The sequence below is a fragment of the Halyomorpha halys genome, unplaced genomic scaffold (assembly GCF_000696795.3).
Source record: "Halyomorpha halys isolate HHAL.00 unplaced genomic scaffold, Hhal_1.1 Scaffold750.1, whole genome shotgun sequence".
In the NCBI taxonomy this organism is placed as follows: Eukaryota; Metazoa; Arthropoda; class Insecta; order Hemiptera; family Pentatomidae; genus Halyomorpha; species Halyomorpha halys.
The window spans coordinates 33,525-41,338 of NW_027112315.1; positions in this window are offsets into that span (position 1 = coordinate 33,525).

The window sequence follows — 7,814 nt, forward strand, 5'->3', positions numbered from 1 at the left end:
AGTCAAGAAGAAGACAGTCAGTAGGGACAGTCAAGGAGAGAGAGTCTAGGGGAGTCAAGACCGGAGGACAGTCAGCCACAGTCAAGAGGAGACAGGAGAGTGGAACAGTCAAGGAGAGACAGTCAGGAGCACCAGAGTCGAGGTGGACAGAGTCTGACAGAGGAAGACAGTCTGGAAGATGAGCGGCAGCCAAGAGGCCATATGAACGCTTTTTCACGACAACCGCCAAGCCTGCCGATGTGCCGAAACAAGTAAGACCTTTTCTCATGTAATTAGAATGGAAGTAGTAGAATTTGTAACTTAGAGTCAATATAAATATCAAATATCCCAACTGGTACTTCTCAATTCATTATCTTATAATTAAAGTATAAGGATATAAGTTTACCATGCTCTCTCATAATAGTATTCTTGATATAGTGTATATAATTGTAAATATAAAACATGTAACAAGGACTTTACTTTATAATTAATAATCCCTGCATGCCACCTCATATATAATAGCATAGTAAATTGGTGAACACGATACCGTTGGAAAGGAACTCCAATGATTAATTATGATATTCATATCTAGCATACCACGGCGAACGGGGTTTTCAGATAGTGCTAGTGGTTGAATTAAATATAGCGCATCCCTTTTCAGTCAGTTCCCATCAGGAACCGATAGAGATACATAATACAATATAAATACAAATACATAATATAAATACATTAATATATGAATAAATTTCAATATAACAACGTGTACGGGGAACCCCGAGTCGGGCTTAGAAACCCCGAGCCCCGTACACGGCAATAGTTATAGTATAAATAGTTTTCTTATTTTTTTTAATGTACTTTCTTTACTGATTATTGAACTCTGAAATGTACTTAATACAAATTAATGTGTATCTGTATTTTAAAATTATTATACACTCATATACTTATGCATTTATGAACTACTTGCTTAAATGTATTCACTTATTTATTGAAATATACTATGACAATTTATTTTTTCTTAAAAGTGGAGAGAATTTAAGTCAAAATTTCGTCCTGTCTTTTAGACCTTTTAAAGATTTTAAATTTTTGGGATATCTAGACAAACGACCAACCTGGAATCCTCACACAAGACTCAAACGACAGGAAACTACACGTCTATTCTGATATTACAACAGCACTTGCTAAACATACGGTCTAAACTTCCAATCCATTACAAAAGACTGATCTTCATGAATATAATAAGGCCTCTCTAGGGATACGGAGTAAAGCTTTGAGGCTCCACAAAACCTTCGAATTTCTCTCATATCCAAAATCCTCAATTCTCCTTACTTTGTCACAAATAATCCTTATTATCAAAAAAGACTTTAATGTTCCATATGTAACCGATCAAGCCCGAATCAGATATCAATCCTTCCTTTATAAACTCCTTAACCACCCTAACCAACTAGTTTCTAGCCTTGCTTCCTCTTCCATTACCCAGATGAAAAAACCTCGGTTGTTTAAGCTACTGCTCATTCGGCGTCTATCTAAATAATAGCTTTTAAATATATATATATATGCATATACATACTTACATACATACATAATGTTTATTTATACATTTTTATGTCTTGTGGCCATCTACTTTTCAAGGATGAGAATGGAAGAGGAAGTAACCTTCCATTTCTGACAATCCTCCGAGCCGCTTGAAAAAATGTTGGAATAAATTATAAAAAGACAAGTTATGATCTGAAAGTTAAAAAACAAATTAATGATAATAAATATGTGTGAAATAATATACTACATTATATTAAAATAATATCACCGCAGTCTGAGATTAATAAAAATCTGCAGTGATTTATTTTTTATAAAATACCTGGTTCTGGATTTTTACTGGAGTGGGCTGTATTTAATGGATTTATGATTAAATGAATCATGGCTAAATAGTGATATTAGCTTCCAGTCTTGTTAAATTTATGATGAATTGATTATATATGTTTAACCAAAAGTGGTTACAATATATATTAGTTTGGTTAGCTATAATTTTGGTTATTGTTTAGATGGATTAATAAATTATATGTCCATTTACTTGGTGGTCGATTCCTGATACTGAGATTTTCTGTGTAGCTTGAAGACTAGCTGTTGTGTTGTGTTCAGTCCTCTCACCCAGATTCCGTTCCCTACCTGTTGATTCACTCATCCTGAGTGGTAGTTGACTATCAGGAAAAAGAAGTTGCTCTAGATAGTCTAAAGTTCACTCATTAATTGGATTTGTTCTCACTCATATGGTACCTGTCCTCTTGCTCATTGGGTACTTACTGCCTCTTTGTCTCCCACTAGATAGCAGCATTTAAAGCTGCCATTCAATATGTTGGGGGGGTTCTTTAAATACTACCAGTAATGTAATACATAATAAAGTCAATAATATACCAATAATTGTGTTGCGATATTTTTATCGTTCTCACAGTTAATTGTTTATATTATATTAGAATTAATTATCAATTTACACGATTTTGATCCTTTTTTTTTTCTCTCAACTTTTATTCTTTAAAATTCTCCAACGTTTCGACCCTCAGGCCATTCTCAAGGATACAACCTACAAAAATTTTTTTTTGTTTTTATATAACAATTACATTATTTCCTTCAACTACACACTGATTTCTTTGGCCATACCTTCAATATTGATGTCATTGCTTTTTTAAAATCTCAAAAATTGTAGGCTAATTGCCCTGTCATATTGAATAAAAGTTGAGAGAAAAACAGGATCAAAATTGAGTAAATTGATAATAAACTAAACCATTCTCAAACAATCATATATAAAAAATAATTAATCTAAATTAGAATTAATATTATCATCTTCATCTCTGGGCTTTCACCACTAATTATGAAGTCCAAATTTTTAACGAATGATTACAATGAGTTAGTATTAAGTGGTTGATTCAGGATTGATCTATGATAAATTCATCAGGAATGTTACTTCGGTGATACACTATTTCGTCATAACCGAGATTATGAGGCTGAGAAAATTCTATTCTAAGAAAGACCTCAAAGCCCAATAAATTATTTTTCGACATAATTGTTGACTGCTCGGTGCAATTATAAAAGACAAATGATCAGTTCCTAGACGAGACAGGACTCCTGTAATTACTCCTACTAGAAGGGTAGCCATGATCTTGATTCGCGGGTGACATAACACTCCTGAGATCGCTTTACATTCCCGCTCCGCTCGTGTCGTAAGTTATGTCTAGACCGGCTAAATCATTTTCATTAGCTTGTAGCAGAACCGGATCGCGGTCTCAGAGGCCCGCCGACGGATGGGGCCACGTAATGGCCGACACTTGGAGGGGCTCTTGGGTAATTGGTTCGGCTAGTTAGTCTTGCTGTTTGAGTCAGCGGTCCTCTCGATAGGTTTGCTCAAGCTCTCAGGTGTGACTTTTAAATCAGCCTTGTACAGGTGTGATGTTTAAATTATAGGATTGCTGACAATCCCTTAGTTACTTTTTACGGGTCACCAAAGAACAGTGAATGTGCAATGAGATCAACGCTGGTAAAAATAAAAATCATTTTGTTTTCATAAAATAATTTGTATCCAAGTTAAGTCTCAAAACACTCTTTATTATTTCTATAAATTTTCAACGTTTCGGCCATCATTTTTTACACTTTTAACCATACAAAATTTTCATTAAGAAATTACCATACTTAAAATTTAAATATAAATCTCACATCCAATAATTTAAAAACTTTTTGCCGGATATTCTGCCCAGGTCATTAATTTCTGTCGTCACCCTATGAAACAATAAAACAATAGAGAATCATTCACTACCGAACTCAATCCTCTAGCAGAAGCGCTTCACTTCTGTTTGTCTGTGAACCACAACGATAAAACAATAATTACAGACTCATTAAGCTCGTTAATTGGTTTTTTACTTAAACACTCTGCAAAACCTGGGTATGTTAGTTTGGGTAGTATTTGGATTCCAAGTCATGTAGGAGTTGCAGGGAATGGCCGATCATCCTGCAAGAGAAGCACTTGTTCTCCATCAGATATGAGCTAAACCCTCGAAAACGAAATTAAAGATAGATGGAAATTTTGTGGAGTGAAAGTCCAAGGAGTAAACTAACAATTATTAAAAAGGATGTCAAGCCCAGGAAGTACAGCCGCAAATGCCTTAGAGAGGAGGTCGTAATGACTAGGCTAAGAATAGGTCACACGAGGCTCATCCACTCCTATCTCATTTCAAATGAAACGCCTCCAGACTGCCAGTATCGCAACAACAATTTTACAATTAGCCATATTTTCCAACAATGCCCATATTTCACATCACAGCTTAGGATTAATAAAAAATATTATATTATTTAAAAAAACCCTCATGGATGATGATAAAACAATAAAATTATTTCATACCTTAATTAGTGTTTCAGTTTTTAAAATCAAAACAGTAAACCCAAATATAACATGGAACAGACAAAGCAATAAAAAAGCAAAATTAAATTAGGTATAAATGGCATTATTGATCAATGAAAAACAAACAAACAATGGGAAATATAACTTGTTAAAATTATCTATTTTGTCACTTTTCCATTAAATTTTAAAACTTTTAATTATAGATAAACTTAACGCTATTTTTGTACATTAATCTCTTATCACACAATATTTTTAACCTTCCTTACACTCAGGTCTGGAATATAATTGATTTCTTTCAAACTGTATTTTGGTCTAAATTATTATTTATTTTATTAAAATTCATATCAAAGTTAATTGTAAATAGTAACATAAATGTTACTCATGTTTTTCATGAATTAATTTTGCATTAAATTTCTGTACAGTGTTAGTTCAAAATTCTAGTATCTGTTTAAAATTTCGCTGTATAATTCATCTTTAATCATAATGCTAATTATTTTCATTATTTTATTTTTTTTTTACTATATTTCATCATCTGAACACTTTTGGTAGCCCTCCCATTTCCCAGTTCCTTGTTCTACAAAAATAATGCTTAGTCAATAAAAATGTTTAAAATCATACAGCGGATTTCAAACAAAAAATAAGTTAAAATTAATTATAAGTTATTTTAATATTATTTACTATTATTTCTCGAGACTGGTAGTCGACTGTACACTCAGCATTAAGAGTGTAATTAGATCAGCCTTAAACACACCTGTTGCACTCAGGGTTAAAATCGCTTTTTGCTACAATTTTTTTAATATTATCAGAATCCTTCAAAGTGAAAATGAAATTACGTTCCTGCAAAAATTCCCTTATAACTTTCTTCCGCAGGAGTTCAATTAAATTCAAATTTCTAATGTTTATTCAATGTGGTATTTACGAATCATAAATTGAAGCGGTCACAAATCACCTGGGAGAGTTATACTGTAGAACCTGCAATCTTCTTCAGGTCGGAAGTCCATGAATAACCAATCTCCGAGCAGGTAGATAGCAAAAAATAATTCAATATTGGAAAATAAATCTCTTGGCAAGGACTGGTAAGCTCAGAGTAGGCTATGAATACTTGAAACCTGGGATTAACCATTTTTTACTATAATTGAAGATATGAGTGGAATGTGTTAAGTAATAAACATAATTCAATTTAATAAAAGGAAGACCGAGTGCGCTAAAATAAAAACTCAATTAGTGATTAGCCTATTTTAATTGAGCCAACGTTTCGTCCCGCGTTGCATGGCTTCGTCTGAGCAAAAAAAAAATAGAGACACTTAAATGGTATAAACATGAGTAAGAAAGTAAATGAAAAATAAAAAAAGGTATACAATTAAATGTGATAAATAAATAAGAAAAATTAAAGGTTATAGAAAATAAATGAAAACCGAAATAATAACAGATGAAATATAAAAGAATGTATAAACTAAGTAATGGAAAAAGGGGGATACGAATAGAATCAAGAAAATGAACGAAACAGAACCGTTATGACTGGATGTATTGTATTGGGAGGAGCAGCGATTAGCATTACATTTGAAAATAATTTTAAAATAAACAGTCTAGAAAATTTAAAAAAATATTAAAATTAGGTAAACAATAAATCATAATATATATAATAGAGGGGAAGAAATTATCTATTAAAAAAAATTGTACAATATGTACACAGATTGAAAACACAGACGAAATAAAGTTAAAAGAATGGATACAATAAATATAAATTATAAAGAAAGACAATATACAAAATAAATATAGGTACAAGGGGTAATTCAGGTATATAAATTGAATTTAGGGATAAATAGGGAATTTCAATTTAATGGTTATTTATTCAATTTTACAATGGAAAAATGAAGATTGAATTTATGAAAACTACCAATATTTAAAGTTTAGAAAAGAATAAAATAAAACATAAATTATCCGGTCTATTTTGTTGCAATATATCACCAGTTGAGTGACGTAGCCAGTTAACCCGGAGTGTATTAAAAAAAAAAAAGAACTTTTAACTGGTGGAAGATTATTGATTGACCGTGTGTATAGATGAATGGAATATGGTCCGGGTGCGGTAAAAAAAAACTCAAATAGTAGATAATTATACTATTTTATTGAGCCTGTTTTTTATTGAGCCTTCAATCATAATAAAAAATGGTTAATAATAAAATAGTATAATTATCTACTATTTGAGTTTTTTTTTACCGCACCCGGATCATATTTCATTCAACTTTTAACTGGGTAATTGACTTTCATCGACAGGGTAAATTCAAATTGTAAAATTTTTCAAGGTATATTCAAGGTATCAATGGTATCTTTGTGATAATGTCAGTTATAATCTACTAACTTTGTAAATCCAGTATAAATGGCCCAGTGGTCGAAACACTTAAACATATAAATAAACTCCTCTGTTTAATAAATTTGAACATTTTTTTAACATTATGATAAAAAAAAGGTTTTACAATACTAGCAGGTCTCGTGGCCATCTTCTTTTTATTTTGGTATTTTTTTATTTAAAATAGTAAATTTTACTGAAAATAATCATTTTTCATAGTAATGATTTTTACCTATTTCAATAAACTCATTCTCTTCAATTTCACAACAAGTTTCTTCATCCTCGTCGATTCGATGATTCTAGATCTCCTGGTATTAGGCGTAACCATTTTTTGTAAAATCCCAGTTCTGGGATAGCTGATGGAGCGGACTCCATAATGTATTATCAGCAGTTGGTTCACATCCTTTGTCTTCAAAGGGACTTTTTAATGTAATTTATTCTCAAGTCAAATTTTTTTTTTTTTTATCATAGAAAATAACTGTATCGGTACTATAGTTCCTTCCATCCCCTACGAACATTCGAGCAGACTATGTTTTTTTTTAAATATGTTTGAATAAATTAAAAGTGGCTAGGCGGCTTCAGTGGCCCAGAGAGCCTTTTATTATTATATTATTATTATAATTAACCTTTTAATTTGATTAAATCAAATTTTCAACTAAAACACCATTATTCTCGTACTTTTAGTATATAATTGAAATATTGAAGATTTTATTTTGAGGAATGTACATATTTTTAGAAGCTATTTATATAGTTAGAGGGAAAAATCATGTAAATACCGTAAGAAAAGCCAGACAGGGTCTCCTTCTATTTTTAACCTGATGTAGATCCCTACTTATTTCCTGAAAAGAAATGAATCCATCCAATCTAAGCAGCTTACTTTCAGCAAACAAGGGCAGTTAGCCTTGAGAGATGTATTGCCGCAAAATAACTCTACTATATCTTTAGAGGTATTTGGTGAAGGAATTATTATTGGTGGTTAGCAAAATGAGAATAATATTAATCATTACCTATTTCTTATATTTTATTTTGAGTTACCAATATTTTATTTTGAGTTACCAATATCCGCAGGAGTATCAAGGCCATCATTGGGCTCCCCGCTAACACCTC